The sequence below is a fragment of the Crocodylus siamensis genome, chromosome 3 (genome assembly GCF_052110815.1).
Source record: "Crocodylus siamensis isolate JL-2025a chromosome 3, ASM5211081v1, whole genome shotgun sequence".
Lineage (NCBI taxonomy): Eukaryota > Metazoa > Chordata > Crocodylia > Crocodylidae > Crocodylus > Crocodylus siamensis.
Window position 1 is genome coordinate 28,420,993 of NC_143397.1, and position 18,431 is coordinate 28,439,423.

The 18,431-nt window shown below is 48.4% G+C and overlaps 1 protein-coding gene across 5 annotated transcripts in view; it reads left to right on the forward strand.

Moving 5' to 3' along the window:
- Positions 1–3,255: 3,255 nt before the first annotated feature.
- GHR (growth hormone receptor) overlaps positions 3,256–18,431 on the forward strand; it is a 205,078-nt gene continuing 189,902 nt past the window's right edge. The window contains exon 1 of one of the 5 annotated variants that reach the window (XM_090038015.1): positions 3,256–3,440. The gene's annotated coding sequence lies outside the window, so the exon portion shown is untranslated. Of the gene's footprint in view, positions 3,441–3,510; positions 3,610–18,431 lie in introns of those variants that run through there. The other 4 variants (XM_090038014.1, XM_090038010.1, XM_090038011.1 and 1 more) reach the window with 4 other exon arrangements.

Sequence of the window (18,431 nt, forward strand, 5' to 3'; positions counted from 1 at the left end):
TTGCACCAGCACATCCTCACTCAAGAAAAACAAAACTATCCTGGTTCTGAACCTGACTTTATTTAAAGTTAAACTCCACTGAATTCAATGGAGTTAAACCAGTGTGAAATCTTTGAACCAATGCAAGATCAAAACTAGCCCACAGTCCCCAAAGCCTTCTGGCAAATCTGGAACTTCTGGGTCAGTTAGAGCAGGGAGAAATCTACATTTATAAGGAACATAGTTGCAGAGGCATAATAGGGCAGGACAGCTCAGCACCCAGAGCAACAGCAGCACGGATCAGTAGGGGTACCTGCCTGCCAGCGTGGCTGGCTAGCAGTGGCAGCAGCTGTTAGTTTCCCAACCCACACTCTCCACCCCCTGCAAGTCAATGCCCAGAGCTGCTGCCCAGTCACCTTGCCTTAGTTATGCTACTGTACAGCTTTGCCCAGGGTAGGTACAATTATACCAGCAAAAAGTTATAACATTGCTTATTATGTCTGGGAAACTGGTGTAAGCTCTATCAAGAAAGGTAAACACTTCTGGCACTTTAGCTTCACCAGTGGGTTGCTAGTGCAGATCTCTCAGTATAGATGCACTGGCAAAGCTCAAGAGTGAGGGCACAGTTCTGCTGAATCAATCCTGGTTCACCTGGTTCACTAACTATTTCAGAGAACAGTCTTTAGAGCTTTTACTAGCATACCAGCATCAATAACAATCATCCTTCTGACTGACATGGCTAGGCAGCATAGCTTTGAAGTGGAGACCAGGATTCACTGTTTTTAAAAACATTCGGATATCAGCTTTAAGAATACTGCCAATCACTAGTGGTTCCATTAGTTACTATGGACCTGCTTGCAATATCCTTTTGAGTAGAACTACTTGTGGAGTGAAAGACTATGATGAATAAGGGTGTCAGAACCTCAGGTTTGATGTTGCTATACTTCTCAGATGCAGCAAGTATATTGCATGATAAATACATTCAGTTATCTTGTTATCTGCTATCACATCAACTGGGAGAAGAAACAGCCCCCAGTTCTGACAAGTTACAAATGAATATGAGAAGAAAATCATATTTGTAGAAAAGGGAATATGTTGAAAGTAATCCAATTTTGCTCTTGTTGGATATTTTACACAGAAAATGGAAAAATGAATTATATGACTATATACATATATATAAAATACATGCCATATGAACTTATAACAAGTGATGCAATTAATTTCTGCGGGCGGGTGTGCGGGGGGAGGGGAGACTCTGATACATTTGGCCTTAACAGGATGCTGAATATAGCAAAAATCCCAAACTGAAGTATGATCATTTCACCAATGGTCACGAAAATGTCCTGTCACCTTAGTTCATTTCTCCCCATCCAAGCACCCTTACTGTAAGTGTCCAGTGATAGTTTACATCTATTAGGCATGAGGTCTACGGTTTGGAGAAATTAAGGCTGTCTTGAGGTTACATTATCCTTACAACATATGAAAATTAATTTTTCAGATTACTGTTTTAATGCAGTTCAAAGAAAGAGAAATTACTTTACAACTGACATACAAACAGTAGTAGCAAATGCTAGCGACACACAATACCCAGAGGAATCTCTTTAGCTCCTTCCTTCCCTTCCTCCCCTTTCATAAAACCAAGGATGTTTGAAAACAGTTCTTTCTTATTGCAAGAGAAGGCAAATGGGGAAGAAATGGGCATTGCTTATGGACTATGCTGTTTGGACTGGAACAGGGAAGAGAAATTGAGAACCAGAACCTACACAGGCACATGCACAATGCACATGTCATAATGTCATGTGTTTGCAAGACAGAGACCAAAGGGCCTGATCCAAAGGCTATTGAAGGCACAGGGATTTGTATTCACCTCCAGCAAAGCAGGGCCACAAGCAATAACAGGGCCTAAAAAAAAAACATTTAAAGAGAATTAGCAACAGCTCCAGGGAAATATATACCAGTCTGTTGTTAGTAGTGCTTATTCAAACGTGGGAAATACGCATTTTCACTGATAGTTCTTTAGATGTTGGACAGTTGCTGTTACTAATTCCTTATAAAACATTTTTGTAATTAAAGCTCAAAATTATTAGGTGTTTTAAATAGGCATTGGATAAAACTCAAAAGCAGGCTTTGGATCTAGGACTGGAACCCTGGTCTGTGAGGGCGCTGACTACTGAGCTACAGAGCTATGCTCAGTCTTGCCCTTGGTGTCTGGGCCAATGAACCTTTGCTTATTCCATGCAAGGGAGAACAGCTTCAGGAAGGAGAGGGATGGACAGCATCCCTACGACCCAGGAGCAGCCTGTAGTTTGGTGCTTAGGCCATTCTCCTAGGAGGTAGAAGCATGTTTGAATCCTTTAAGCAAGGGAAGGAACTGAATGAACACAGGTCTCTCACAACTGTTTTAAACTACTGACCTATTGTATGACATTATATGAAGGAGAACAAAGCACCACCTCCTCCTGAAAGAAAGTAACTCCCCCCCCCACCCCTTGCTTTGTGAACCATCACCCAGGTTGGAGGAATCCCTGCCTTCCTCCTTGGGTTGAGAGCATGTGTGCAGGAGCACGTGGCTGAGGACCTCAGAGGTGTAATACAGACAAACCCCCCTAATCATCCTCATACACTGTGCAGGAGACCTGGGCACCGTGGGCTCTGCCAGGTGAGCAAGGTGAGAAGCAGCTACACGGTGCAATACTCAGGGACTCCAAGGTGCCCATGTTCCTCTGTGGCCTTCCCTCTCTCTCCCCCATCCCGAATGTAAACTGAATGAGAGAAAAGCCCCTGCATTAAAATGCACCTCTGCCTTTTATTCTTATCATCACTACTATTATTTATTGCATCTCTCCCTTCCCTAAGGTGCTCCATAAGAAAGCAACCGTGGCGCTGTCCTGAAAAGCCTGATGGCTCTTTGCTGTTCCTCTCTGTTGTTGTGACCTAGCTCCCTTCGAAATACAGCTGTTGGGGACTTTCCCCATATCCTTCTTCCTTAAACAGCTCCAGGGCACTCGGCTTTCAAACAGACCAGCCCCGCATGGCGAGCACAGCTCCTGGCTCGGCTGTTCTCGACCCAGTCGGCTTCACTGCCCGCCTTGGGTTGGGGAACCCTGGTGGCCCCTGCCGCGGCTGCCGGGAGGAGGCGGGCTCGGGGCCCGGGCAGGACGGCCGGGACGACGCGCTCCCGCTCGCCTCCAGCGCCGCATCTGGGCAGCGGTGGCGGCGGGCGCAGCGCTCCCCGGAGCGGGGGCCGGGCGGGCCGGGGCGGCGCGGAGCAGCAGCCAATAGCTGCCTGCAGGCGGCGCCCGGCGCAGCCACACGCGCCGCGGGCCGGCGGGCGGCTGCAGGCAGCGGCGCCCGGGACCCTCCCCGCCCCGGGCTGCCACCGCGGCGCAGCGGCCATGGCAAGGAGCAGGAGCAGGAGCAGGGGCAGGGGCGGCTGAGCTCGGGGCGGGCCGCCAGGTGAGGTGAGGCGGGCGGCGGGCGCTGCAACCCGAGCGCGGGGCCCCTCTATTTTTAGCCGGGAAAGTCTCGGCCGGTGCATGGAGCCGCCCCGGGGGCGCTGCTGCCGGGGGGCGGGGCCGCGGGTCCCTGTCGGGGGCCGGGGCCGGGGCCGGGCCGGGCCGAGCCGAGCCGGTGAGTGCGGGGCGCGGGGCTGTCGGGCAGCGGCGCCGGAGGCGCGCTGGGTGCGTGCGGGAGGCGCCCGCGGAGGCAGCCGGCCGGCGGGCGGGAGCCAGGATGCCTGGCCCGGGGCGGGGCGGGGCGGGGCGGGCTCGGCTCGGCTCCTCCTTGCCCGCCCGCGGCTGAGGATGCGCGTGGGGCCCCCGGGCGGCGGCCGTCCCGCAGGCGAGGGGCCGCGACGGGCAGCGGCTCCAGCAGCGCCCCGGGGGGCAGCCCGCACTTCTGGGCCCGAAGAGGAGGCGGGTGCGGGCCCGGGCGCTCCGTGCGCGGGGCGGCACCCGCACCCGCACCGGCGCGGGTGGGCAGGCGGAGCGGCGCCCTGGAAGCTGTCGCCGGTCTTTGCCGTGGCGAAACCCTCTACTTTGCTCCAGGGGGTGCGTTAATCCCCAGGCCTCGCAGCTTTCAAAGGGGGGGGGTGTTTTAAAGTCTGCTGCCGAGCTCTTGCTGCCTGGAGCAGCCGTGTCCGGCCCCCGGGACGGGCTGTTCGCCTCCAGCCCTGCACGGCTCCGCTTTCCCTAATTGCGGTCGGATTTCCAGGCGTGACTCGCTGGGAGTCTGGCACGTGAGCCGCAAGGGAGCAGGGGCTGCTTTTGAAACAACCACTACAAGCCCAAGTATGCTGGGCTGTGTTGTTAAAGTCTTGGCGTGGGCTGCTAGGAGTCTGAACCGCGGTCCCTGCACAGACTCAGCCCGAAGGCTAGGGCCCAAGCGAGCAGATGTTTACTGCAATTGCTTCTCTGGGACAGTCCCCGAGCGTCTCCTCTGGAGTCTCGTGTTTATGAACTGCTCGGTAAGAGCTGGGGTTGGTTCCAGGCATCGCTGCAAGGAGCGGCCCACAAGGGCCAGATTTCTGCTTTTAGTTGCACTGGTGTAAGTGTGAAATAGCTACACTGATGCCGGTCTCTTTGCACACGGAGTGTGGCCTCGTGCCCAGCCTTGGTCCCACTTGATGATAAATCACCCTGTCAGCCTGCCAGCAAGCAATTCTTAAAAGACAGAGTAGACCAATTATTCAGTATGTATAGTGGATAGGTGTTTAACTTGAATTCATTTTTTAAAAGCTGTTTAAAAGATACTGGAGCAGCTGATCAGCACGCTCATCTGTGTTTAAATCTCTGCTGGCTATAGCAGATGTGTTTTTATTAAAGTTCTGTGCTTTATTAAAGATATTTGTTTGAGACGGTAAAGATCTTTTTAAAAGACAGTCCTTAAAATAATAAGAGCCAAGTGGATTGGGATTACATTGTGTTGTTGAGTTTCTTTAAAGTACAGCAGTATTACTGAAATCTTTACAGAATGGCACAGAAACATTTAAACAGGAATGTAATGTCTTTCATCTCCTCTACCTCATCTAAGCCTTGAATAACAAGAATTGCAACCTGTTGGCCAATAAGAGATGCCATGTACATTTTAATTATAAAGGGTGTACAAACAAAGCTGTTCATAAGGTGTTTTCTGAGAAGCCTGCTGTTGAAACTTGCTGGACTTTTTTGTTTGTATATTTTGTTTTTGGCAATCATCAGACACACTATTTTAAAATAGCTGTAATTATCAAGGATCCTGGTTTTCTCTGTTTAAAAATAGCAAATTATCTGATTTTTTTTTTTTAAACTTCTTGCAAATTCTCTGATTGAAAAACCACAAATCCATATTTTTCCGCAATTAAAATGAAATACCACTGTATATAGGTATCAGTTTAACACAGTGTTTTATTGATATATTTCCAGTTTTAAAGCTTATCAGTGCCTCAGTCACGATAATAAAAAGAAATTCTAAATACCTATACATTTTGACATTTGATTTTAGATTTTCTCTCATGGAAAATCAGAGCTCCCCCAGCCCCCTTCGCTCACTAGGATGTGGATCCAGCTGTGGCTGTCCATCCACAGCTACTGTGTGGCACTGAGCAGCCCTGATATGACAATACCCTGCTCATGCCATTGCCCTTCACTCCCAAGCCACAGCCCCCTGGCCCTGCTAGTGCCACTCACTCAGGACCCACAGCTCCCCAGCCCTGCTGGTGCCCCTCACTCCTAACACAGTCTTCTGGCCCTGCTGGTGCCTGTCATTCCCCCTACAGCCCCCTGTCCCCACAGCCCTGCTGGAAGGGGCCCCCAGCTGCAAGGGCTGCGGAGCCAGGTCCACAGTAGCTCCTGAGCTGCCACCTGTGGGAGGCAGCAGTTACTGCTGCCAGAGTGGAGTGTGGAGCCAGGCTTTCTCTCCCCCACAGGTGGCACGGCTGGAGTGGAGCCTGTGGGGGGGTGGCTGCAGGCTCAGGGCTCCCCACCGTGCTGCCCTACCCCCGCGACCTCTGCAGCACAGCAGGCAGGACCCAACATGGTGGGGCAGAGCGGGGCAGGGCGTCTCAGTGCCACAGCTGGAATACCTGTGCCGCCGTGGTGAGGCCTCCTGCCTGCCTGGCAGCAGTGGGGGGCACAGGTTTGCAACATCACACCCACTACTGCAGGGCAGGCCAGGGGGTGCCTCGCCATGGCAGCACAGGGCTCCCAGAAGTGGTACAGAGCCTTCCTGCCCCACTCTGCCATGCCATGCCAAGGTCATGGAGGCCTCAGGGAGAGGGGTAACCCTGATATCGCAGCCGCCAGCCCACATCTGCCACTGCCCCACACACAAATCTGGGGGACATGTGCCTGCTGCATCCCCACACCTGGGAGTGCATGCAGTGGCAGGGAGCCAGCCCTCCCCCCCCCCCGGCAAGCTGCCGTGGCTCTGTCCTGTTCCAGGACCTGTGGCCATGCATTTCTGCCCTGGGCCCTACACGGTGGCCCAGCTTCACCCCCAGCCCTGACCAGCTTCCTCCCCCCACAACTATGGGGGCCTCAATTTCCCCCCACACACACACTTACCTGTGGGGAGCTGCAGGAGCTGCTCTCAATGCTGCCTGCCTACCACTTGAATGAGTGTGCATGCATGTGCAAGTGGTGCCCCCTGCTGGATCACCCTCAAACTATTACCAGCCCCTTGCAGGCTGGAACTCTGCCAGCCTGCAAAGGGAAGCCCATCCTTTCCCACATTTTTCTCTTTTAAAGGAGAAAGTTAGTGAGTCTGGCTACCAGAAATTCCTATAGTGACAAGGTGAGAAAACTATAAACTTAGGTTAGATGCTTCCACTAATTCTTATGCTAACAGCAATTTAATGTATAGACAGATGTAACAATTATATTGGTATTGAAGGATACCAATTCAAGTTAATAAGGTACAAACATTATCTCTGCATGCTACTGTAACAATTAGAGGCACACCAATATATCAGCTGCATATCAGATTGGCACAGATAAAAGTAAAATTAATATTATTGCTTCTTTTTTTTGGCTGTTGTACCCAATAATGTTCTTTGATAACTAATTATGCCGGGGCCCCCAGATGCCTGTGTTCTTTCTTGCCCATGGAGCTGGGACCCCCAGACACCTGTGTTCCCTCCCGTGAGCCGGGGTAACCCCAGATACACCCCCATCCCCTCACCAGTGGGCCAGGTTGGGCTGGAGTGGACCAGCTGTTGCGATGTCCTGGGCTCTGGTGCAGTGTGGTGTGGGCTGGGGCAGGGGTAGGTTCCGTAAAAGGCACTGAAAACTGCAGACGTGACTGGGGCGGGGAGGAGCAGGCAGAGCTGAGCAGCCCAGCCTGGCGTGGCCCAGCATGACTTGACCCGCAGTGCCTGGGGATCTGCGCCCCAGGGGATGTGGCAGCTGCTCCCCTTCACTGTGTACAGCAGGGTCCTTCCCCCGGTGGAAAGGAAGCCTCTGGGGGGAGGATGGGGGTGCTTTAATTATAGTGTCTCCAATAGCTGCTCTGATTAAAATGCTGCCCTGTCTCCTGTATCAGCATCCCCACGCTTAGAAATGGTGGTGGGGGCACTTGAACTGAAGCTCATTCGACCAGCTTTATTACTAAATATTGGTTATCAGATGAGTATCAGCCTCTGTGGCTGGTTAATAATCAGCTATTGGTATTGGCCAAGAAAATCTTTATCTGTACATCCCTAGTAACAATACAACTGTAGCTTCATTCATAGTCAAGGCTGGGTCAGTTTAGCTAGTTCTGTGACTAGAGGATCGTGCAGACATAACAGCTCAATTCCAAAACCTGTTCCTTCCTTCTTTTTTTAAGTAGCTAAAATGTATATTTGTCCATGCCTTTACAGTACTCTGCAAATAACCCTATTGATTTAAACATCAGTAAAAGTGGCAAAATCCTGTCTTTGAAAAAGAGGTGTAATTGGAGAATTTGGTGTCCTAGGTTGAAGGGGAGGGGCAAGTGAGATTTTTTTTTTTACTTCCAAGATAAATTTATATAAGTAAATATACTAATTAACTGCGGGTCCAACATCTGTCAAATTGACTGTGAAGCTTTTCATTACTGCAAAAGTTGCCTGTTGTTGATCTGTATGTTACATTTAGAATATTAAACAGGAAGTCAGGCTTTGGTATTTGGAATATCACTGTTATTTGACATGGCTGGAATGGAAGTTAAGAAGATGGCTTACTGAGAGAGCAAATTGAGCAGTATTACTTCAACTCTTACAGCTCTACTACCTTTTATTAGTCAGAAGAAAGCTCAAAGAGCTTGTTGAGGCCGCAGCTGGAGTACTGCATCCAATTCTGGGCTCCGCAATTCAAAAAGGATGTGGAGAAGCTTGAGAGAGTCCAGAGGAGAGCCACATGAATAATCAAAGGGCAGGAAAACGGGGCTTATGATGAGAGGCTGAGAGCCATGGGATTCTTCAGCCTGAAAAAGCACAGGCTCAGGCAGGACCTGGTGGCTACCTACAAGTATATAAGAGGTGTACATCAGGATCAGGGGGAACGATTGTTCACCAGAGCGCCCTAGGGGATGACAGGGTCAAACAGTCACAAACTCCTCCAAGATCGTTTCAGGCTGGACATAAGGAAGAACTTCTTTACAGTCTGAGCCCCTAAGGCCTGGAAAAGACTGCCACCAGAGGTGGTGCAAGCACCTACTCTGGACTCCTTTAAAGAGATGTTTGGACGTTTATCTTGCTGGGATCCTTTGAACCCAGTGACTTCTGGCCCTTGGGCCAGGGGGCTGGACTCAATGATCTTCCAAGGTCCCTTCCAGCCCTAATGTCTATGAAATCTATGAAATCTTGCAACGAGTTTGAAATTTAATTTTAGGGCTGCTAGATATTTTGCTACCAAAAATAATGTGAAGAGAGGAGAAAAACCAGTATTGATGCCAGGGTGCAGAGGCCTGACAACCCATTTTTGTACCTTAGATCAGGGGTTTTCAACTTTTTTGGATCAGTGTACCCCCCGCAACTGGATGCGGAGCAGTGTACTCCCGACGGCTGGACGTGGGGTGACCCGTGGCCGAATGTGTAGCAGCAGCAGTCGCCCCGTGCAAGCCTCCCTCAGCCCCTGCGTCTGACTGGGTGGGTGGCACCTGCATGGCAGTGTGGGATGGTGCGTGGGAGCACTCCGTCCCTGCTCGCCCATGCCTATCCCCTAGGGTCTTCTCAAATAGCCCTGGGGTATGCGTAGCCCTGATTGACAACCCCTGCCTTAGATGGCAGCAGCAGCCAGAGCAGTGGCAGTGGCCAGGCAAACAGCAACGGCAGCCAATAATCCTGTGCCCCCTCGAGGTTGGTACTTGGGTCTGGTACCCCACTCACCTACCCCTAGTTCTGCTACTGCTGGGATTGGCAAGGGGACAGGTTACCACAATTTACTTGTGTTGCGCTCAGTTAAGCACTTCATATCATGACAGGTCAATACAAGTTTGGTTTTCCTTTTTGTTACGAGTATCTTTTTTTATAGGCTCCCTTTTTGCTGGCTGTCACTGAAGATATTAGAAGAGATTTGAGTGAAGAGTAGAGTTGGGATAGTGTTCCAAGGGAGAGGGAAATGTGAGAAAAGCAGGCAAAGAGGCACTGAGGCAGCCACCACAGATAGTGGTAAAGGCAGAGAGGCTGATGCAATAAGATACTTGCTTGGCAGGAAAAGATTTATGGCGAGGCTTGAAGGAACATTTTGTGCTCAGCTTGTTTACCACAGGCAATATCTTCATTTAGTGTATATGAATCCCCAGCGAAGTTCTCTGCATGCAAAGGCTGCTTATTTACAGGTCATTTTGACATGTGTGATATGTAGAAAACAACTTATTTCTGAGGGAATGTTCCTCTGTATATGAGAAAGGAATTCTCTCCGTAAATCAGAGGCCATCCTCACACAGAGACAGATGTTTTCCATATCATATCAGCTACAGTTTATGAAATGCTAAATACATTTTAACGTGACATTTTGTTGACCTTCTACAAATGAGTCACTGTTTAAAAGAAAAATTACTTATGTTATCAATAGTAACTTTATTTTTAACAAGTGCCTTAGATAATATAAACTTTAAAAAATGCTTAACAGAGCTGATGGGCTGTATAATCAGGTGAGACCTTTTTTTTTAAGCTTTTAACATTTAACCCAAATGAAATAATGTTCTTGGGATATATCTCTGGTGAGACTGGAAAGCAGTTGTGTGAATTCTTGCATCCCACAAGTTGTATGAACACCTACCAAATGCTGGCTAATCTATTTTGCCTCCAAATTGTTAAATCTTAAAGGGCTAATAAGAATACTTGGTGTACATACATAATACATATATGTGTATACTGATTACTGCATGCTTCGCTTGACTGCATAACAGTGTGGATCCCAATTTGTTACCTATTCCTCACATTGCGGAGACTGCGTAAGTGTCTGGCATCTCTCAGCCCCACTCTGTACTTTGTAACCTAATTGCACTTTGTTTAACTGCATAATTGATTAGATAGAAGTCATCCATTTCAAGGCTTCTGAAGCAGCTCTGACCTGACTTAGTCCTGTCAATATCAGGTTGATATTAGAGATGCAAGGCTTTCACAAAACAGCAAACTAGAGTTAATGAGGTATGAAAAGCTTAGGGCAGGCTGTTCCTGTAATTAATGAGCATTATTTATATTGACCTGGGGAGCACATGGTGAGCACATACTCTGGGGAGGTGCATAACGCTCTCTTTTTCACTCCCAGGGCTTTTCATTTAAACAGAACCCCATTTATTAAATTTGGTACTAAAGAGAATGTATGTGTGCAAACCCCAGTACAGGGTTACTGTTTCAGAGTAACATTGTTTGTGTTTGTGTTTGTGTTCATTTCCAATCAATGAATCATCAAGAAAACTAGTTAAGATGCTCTTAATTCATATGCCTTTAAAACCCCTCACTATGCTCTTCAGTGTCACTCATAACAGACTCCTTTGCTCCTCTGATATATATAACCAAGCACGGTCCAGGCATACTGATCCTCTATCTGGATTTATTCAGATTTACAATTTTAACCCAGAATTAAGATATTAAATTTGTTCCCTATATGTGTGTAATGGTATATAGCCTATGCAGTTCTACTTGGAGGGAGAGAAAGGCTAGCAGTAGGGACTTGGGAATACTTTTGAGGGAAGTTTTTAGTGTCATGCATGGGTCACGCGTGGCAGAAGGGAACAGTATGTGGAGGACTTGGAGGATATGAGAGTGGGGTGCAGTTTTGAATGGGAGTTCTAAGTGAGGTGAAGTTAAACCTAGGTTACGTGCTTATAGAATGGGGGCGGGCAATTATTTTGGGCAGAGGGCCACTTACTGAGTTTTGGCAAGCCATCGAGGGCCGCATGACAGGCAGCCAAGGGCAGATAAATTTTAATTTTCTAAATTTTTTAGGGTCCCACAGGCCAGATGGAATGGCCTGGCGGGCCGCATCCAGCCTGTGGGCTGCACTTTACCCACCCCTGTTATAGAAGAATTAAAATATTTGTGTGTAAGCACATAACTTATTGTTTCCAGAATGAAGGAGCTACTGTGGCACCTATTTCCATCTCCTACCTAGTACAAAGACTTGCATTTAAGGCATGGGAAGTGCCTTTCTCCACTGCTTTATGTCCTATGTAGTTATTTAGAAGTGTATAAAGTGAGGGGAAAGAACACAGTAATCATGACTGTTAGACTTTGCACCTACTTTGCATAAGCTTAAATGTAAGGTGCAAATCAGTGGGATACGTGATCTAAAATATCTGTAGCAGGGTAGAGAGATCCTACATCAGCTTTACATTCAAGCTAAGATCAAAGGTCTCAGTTTCCAGTTACTTACTGTCATGGTTTTCAGGTAATGATTCAGGGACAAAGATTACCTATGAACTAATGCTGTCATGGAGAGCAATCGGAATGCTTTCAGCTATCCCACATAGTTTGGGGAACAATACTGATAGAAATCTATATTTAAGATTTTTAATTAAAATCCAAGTTAACTATTTCTCTAAATACAATTTTACAGTCTACAAACTCAGCCAGTCTTCAAGAAAAATCAGTGACAAGTTGAAAGGAACCACTGTCTTTAAATTGAACAACAACATTTGAATTGTGATATAACTGGAGGATTATAAACTCTGTCTCTAGGGGTAAAATACCATCATTCAGGGAAAGCAAAACCATTCTTTGACAACCCAAGTAATTTGACAGTTTATGTGATTAACCATCATTGCCCATGCATTTTGACCTGATTTAGTAGATTTTGCTATATGAACATAGATTTTAATCCAAAAGGGCCCAACCTTGTGTTCTTCACTCCTGCCAAGATTTTATTCATTTAAACCAGAACTCTGTTTTAAGGAAAGCAGGATAAAACCCAAGCTACTTGACTGACCTTATCAATGTTCCCCTTTTCAAATTTCCCCTTTATTTTAGACCTGGCAAATCAATCAAAAAGTTACTAAGAAATCTTTTCATGAAATAATTACTGTGACTTCACTCTTCTGCTTGTACAGGTGTTCTTGGGACTTGTTGAAAAAAATGAATTGAATGTAGTTTAGAGAATTTGCATCGTTGCCTAAGCAAGGCTTTTTATGTAACGGAAAATGTTGAGTTTTCATTAAAATCAGGAAACTTAGCTTAAATCATTTGCAATTTTGAGAACATGATGAAAGGTTGAAAAAAAATGTAACAGAAAAATGTAAAGTAACTATTTTTTTCAGCTTCTCTGAAATCTTCTGTATTGGGAAACTTTGTGTAGGTGAACCAAGAACAGTGGGTACAGATTTCATTGGAGCTCCTGTGTTAAACTCTGAATTTCTGTTAGTATACAAATCATGGAGACAAGAAGAAATCCCTTTCACAATCTTAGAAAATGATTTTCTTGGAGTGTTTGGGTAGGCAATCATCTTTATCCCTCCCTCCCTTAAAAACCACTTTTTCTGCAGAAGTGGATGAAATGAGAAGACAGAGCCTGCTGCTGTTTTTATGCAAAAGAAGAATCCATATTTGAGTCTGCTAATAACCATAATGACTGTGATAAAATTATGTTGCTGTGAAAAAGTACTAGGAGTTGAGCTTTGTGGAGTAAGCCCCAAGAAAGGGGAGCTGTTGTATGATGTTCTGTAAGCTGTAATTCAATTTCTGCTCTTGAGCTGCTGAGGAAGTCTTCTTGCTGAAAGTGTTAGAAATCTAAATGTACAAAGAGTTTGGATTTCTTGTTCTCCTAGGATTTTATTCGGTTTCTGAAATTGGTAGTTAAAGCTGACTGCAGTTTAGTTTTCAGCTTGTTCTACCTAGTAAACACTAAACTGGAGTGGGCGATTATTTTGGGCAGAGGGCCACTTACTGAGTTTTGGCAAGCCATCGAGGGCTGCATGACAGGCAGCCAGCGGCAGATAAATGTTAATTTTCTAAATTTTTAGGTGCCCCATGGGCTGGATAAAATAGCCTGGTGGGCCACATCTGGCCCACAGCCCACATTTTGCCCACCCCTGCACTAAACACTGACGTTAGAAATTTTAATGTAGGGTGATATGGAGCCAATTGGAGTTTATCCATAGATTTTGAAGGGTTTTGGATCAGGCTCTTATTCTCCTGTCTTTTATACAGCATCTTCTTTCTCGCAGAGCAGACAAATTGTGAGATCTGTGTATCTGAGTGCATTTGCAGTGTCCTTTATTCTTCCCCCTCTTCTGTGCCTTCACTCTGTACACTGTGTCCTGTTGGAGCCATACAGTCATAGATGAGTCTTGATAAGCTGACACAGAGTTGACACAGAGATTTGGTTGCAATGAACAGGCCTAGAGACCTGTGACATCTCCCTTCAGGTCTGGCTAGGGCCACAGGTGATGAGGATGTGGTACTTTTTATGTATACATCAGGAAAGAGTATCAACAACTGTGTTGCTTCTCTGTATTTCAAGGAAATCTGAGGGTAAAATTCTGTAGTTTTTCTTGGTGGTTCTTTGTGTGATTGTTCCTACTTTGGAGGGCATGGTGACCAGCGTAAAGACTTCAGACCAGGCCCATACCAATTTCCTGCAGAATGAAAATTACTGTGGATACACAGCATCAGATCTCTATGTTAAGTTCTTTAAGTCAAAGATAGTGAAGAAGAATATTACATTCTTGCGAGATAAATTAATTTTACAGCTTTGCTTAGTGTTGGGCCTTAATAGAGTTATGATAAGTTATCATTTGATACTCAGTGACTATCCTGACTGGAACTTGTAATTTATTCTTGGATAGTGAACAAAAATTAGAGGAAAGCTCAGATTATGTAAAATATTCTGCTTTGATTGCTCAGGACAAATTCTTCCTTATGCATGCCTGTTAAACTACAAACAATTAGATGCAGCTTGTCTGCATTTAACATACAGCAACAGTGAGGGCTAGTAGTCCAAGAAGAAGACGTTAATATATAGGTAATGCCAGCAACCAAGCTGTATCACTTAAGTGCCAGAGCTGGGTTCACTTTCATTGCATCAATAAAAAGAGAGACTGGAGAAATTTGGTCCTTCAGGTTAAGGACAAACATTTAAATGTCTGTCCCGAGCTTGAATTGTTTTAATCTTTGCCGGTTAGTCCAACCTGCAGAGAATAAAGCAGTTTGCAAGTGGATAGACATTCAGCACATGCCCGCAGTAGCTCAGACCAGAAGCCCAGGGGCGCTAAAGTAGCCCTTCCCTTCCAACAGGGAAGCTGAGCTAAGGGGGGCTGTGGCCAGGCCCCGGCAAGCCTGAGTAAGATTGAAGACAGGTTTAAACCCCCACCTGGGCCTGCAGGGTTTGGAGGGTGGGGGAAGAGGGAGTGTCTGCTGTGGGGGTGGGTGGGGGAAGGAGGAGGGGAGAGCTCTGCCATCCCAGCGCCTTCCTGACAGCTGAGAGCAGTCCCGGCACACCCGGCTGCCCTCTTCCCCTTTCTCCCTCTCCCCCACCACTGTGGAGCAGGGAAGGGGACTCTGTTTGGTGCTGGGGGGGGGGGGCTCTTCCCCCTCCTCCTCCTTCCCCCTGCCATGGGTTGGGGAGGGGGGCACTGCAAGGCCCTGGAGAGGGACTCTTCCCCCTCTTCTCCCCCACCATTGAGGGAGGGGGCTCTGCAGCGGTGCCCAGATGGGAACGCTACCCCAATTCCCCCCACAAGGGGCGGGGAGGGGGCTGTGTTCCATGCTGAGAGGTACTCTTCCCCCTCCACCGAGGTGTCTCTGTGCATGCTGCCCGGCCCTAACGCCCAGGGAGGGGGGGCGCTGTTCAGTGATGGGGGGAACTCTTCCCACTCCTCCTCCTCCCCCCACGGCTGCGTGACGGAGAGGGGAGGCTCTTGCCGTGCTCCCCGGCCTGGCCCAGCCAGAACAGAGCTGCACCTGCCGGGGGTGGCCCTGGCCCTTCGGCCTGGCCTTGCTCAGCCCCAGATAAGGCAGCTGCTTCATGGAGCCAGGGCCACCCCCAGTGGGTGCGGGTCAGTGACAGGGGCAGCCCGGCCTGTGCAGCTAGCGGCCAGCTGGGCAGGGCTTACCTGAGCCCACTCGGAGGCACTGTGAGGGACTCGTGGGGTAGGCAGCTGCTGGGCTCTGGGCCTGCATTGCTCCCAAGCCGGTCCAGGTAAGCGCTGCCCCGTCAGCTGCTGGCTGCACACACCAGGTTGCACTCACTGACAGGGGAAGCAGCTGCCCGGCTGTGCTGGTGTCCCTGTCACTGAGCTGCACCCACCAGGGATGGTCCTGCCCCCATGGCCCACCAAGCAGCTGCCTTAGTCGGGGCTGACCAAGGCCAGGCCAGGCTGGGCTGGGCCTCAAGGCCGGGGTCACCCTTGGCAGCTGCAGCTCCATTACGGCTGCTTCCTTTGCCCTGGCTGGTCCGGGCCAGCGAGCACTGCAAGAGCCTTCCTCCTCATGGGGTGAGTTGGGAGGGTGAGAGGGGGTCTCTGTGCAGCACTGCCCAGCCAGGGCATGGGGAGCTGAGTGTAGCTGCAGGGGGTGAAGCGCATGGGAATGCTACCCTGTGGGTCAGGCCAATGCTCAGGATCTCAATATCATGCTGTTAGATGGGAGGGCGTGACACAATTGTATGTATACAAACATAAATCAGTTAGGTGCATACACGCACACTACCGCCTCAGGCACATACACATCCAAGATTACCAGTCTAGGCACATGCACCAATTCAAGCACATACATGCTGTAATGGTAATGACATGAAATCATACACAATACACACATATATACACATATACACACAGGTTAAACACTGACTCAGGTGACAGTGTGTGTGTGTGTTGGTGCCTGTGGTACTTATGCTTGGGGTGCTTGGTAGCTAAAGAGAAAGTGGTAGAGATCAGGGGAAAAGGCAGTGGGGATGGGGCAGTAGCAGCAACAGAGATCAGGGGAAAAGGCAGTGGGGATGGGGCAATAGCAAAGAAACAGGGGTTTGCAGGCAGAGACGAGCTCAGGACGGCTGGAGCCACAGGAGCATGGGACAGGTGTCGGAGGTGGCGGTGAGCCAGAAGCAGGAGAAGGAGAAAAGAGACAGAAGTTAGAGGGGCGAGGAGCAGAGATTGGAGCAGGCCGAACCATAGTAAAGCAAAACCCAACTCAGGGGTCCAAATAACAGTTTTCTTAAACGAACACTGTACTGTACAGCTTAGTTCCCCCACACACTCACACAAGCGCTCACACAATGGCAGCAGAAGGAGACTCAGCGGAAAGGCTGGAGTCCAGGTGGGGAAGAGAAACAGAGTCCAAGTCCTAGATTGAAGAGAGGGTGGGGGGTGATCGCTACCTACCCAGGCTAAGAGGGGGTCCTTGATGGTCAGTCGGGGTCTTTCTCCAGCAGGTGTTGTGGAGAGGGGGTTGACGTGGAGCGGGTCTGGTCCAGGTGAAGATGGTGCCCCAAGGAGTCAGTCTTCACTACCCCTTCTTATGGGGCAGACGACCTGTGATCTCCTATGGGGAGGGCCTGTCCAGGCAATGTCAGTCCTGTTCCAGAGGTTCCAGATGTTCATACTGAGCATATACAGCCTTGGCACAGTGCTGGGTTGCCTCATCTTTTGTTTCTTGAAGGCTGAGGGTGGTTCCAATGGCTGAGTCGTTGGTCCAGGTATTGGTTTTGATGGCATGGTGATTTAGTAGGGGGTCCTGCTATCATTGTGTTTCACTCATCCATTCACTCTTTTGTTTCAGGCATTCAAGGAAAACCAGTTTACATGGGAGAGGTTACAGAATTGCAACATACTTACACAACAGGGCATGGGGACAAGATGGGACTGGATACTTGACATCACTTTACAGACACAGGCCTAAACTATACAATATTAATATGAAACAATAAAAATCAATGCACAAATGATAGGAATACAATATAATACAATATAAAACAGTAAAAATCAATACGAACATAACAGAACACTATTTACAATATATTAAAAAAGGGGCTTATTATAATAATAGTATACAAGAACTTAGCTTACCTAGTACTACTTGTAATCACTTATAAGGGATAGGGAGGGCAGAGAGAAAGTCAGAAATGGTTGGGGTAGGGGAGGGAATGCATTTAAAAAAAAACTGGGGGTTTTGCTACAGGAAGAGTCCCACTCCTGGGCCGGGTAGCCTCACATAGAGCAGCCCTGCGGTGGCAGTGGAAGGGGGGAGGGGAGGAGGAGGAGTAGTGCCCCTCCAGTACCCCACAGAGCCCCTCTTCCCTGCCCTGGGGGGAAGAAGAGGAGGGGGAAGAGTCCACCGCAGCACAGACCAGAGTCCCCCTCCCTGCACCACAAGATAACCATCCTGGCATGGCCCTGTTAAGGTGAAGGGGGCAGGGAGAAGATCCCTTCTGGTCCCTTCTGCCCTGCAGCCAGGGTCTGCCAGCCCCAGGGGCCACCACTGCAGCCCCCTCCCGTCTGCTTCCTGGCTGACATGCAGACCCCAGCTGCAGCTGGGAAGAAGGGGAAGGAGGGAAGAATTAATCCCCTCCCTGCCCACTTTGCCTTAATGGTACCATGCTGGCCTGTGTCCTGCCATGTCCTGTCCCTGCTCTGGTTAGAGAGCAGAGGAACAGGACTACCTCAGCTCTGTAGCAGAGCACACCCTGCCCAGAGAGCATGCTGGGATGCTGGGGAAGCCTGGTTTTACTTAAACCAGCAAGGGGTCTAGAACAGACATTGCATAAACCAGTTTGACCCAAATCAGTTAAGTCTGATACTACATTCAACCAGGTTTATCACAAACCAGTTTCGGCCATTTTGAAGCTGGTTTATGTGCACTGAATGTCTGTTCTGTTACAAGTTTAAACTGGTTTCTGATCTCAAACCAGTTTATGTCTGTCTCTGGCCTTAGTGGAAAGTATACAAGCAATCAAATTAATCAGTAATCCTGGGCACCATCTTCTCTTGATATTCCCCATTCAACTTGTTCAAATCTTCTTTTTAAAACAGAAAAAAGGAATATAAATTTGATGTCATATTTTAAAACTGCTAAATCT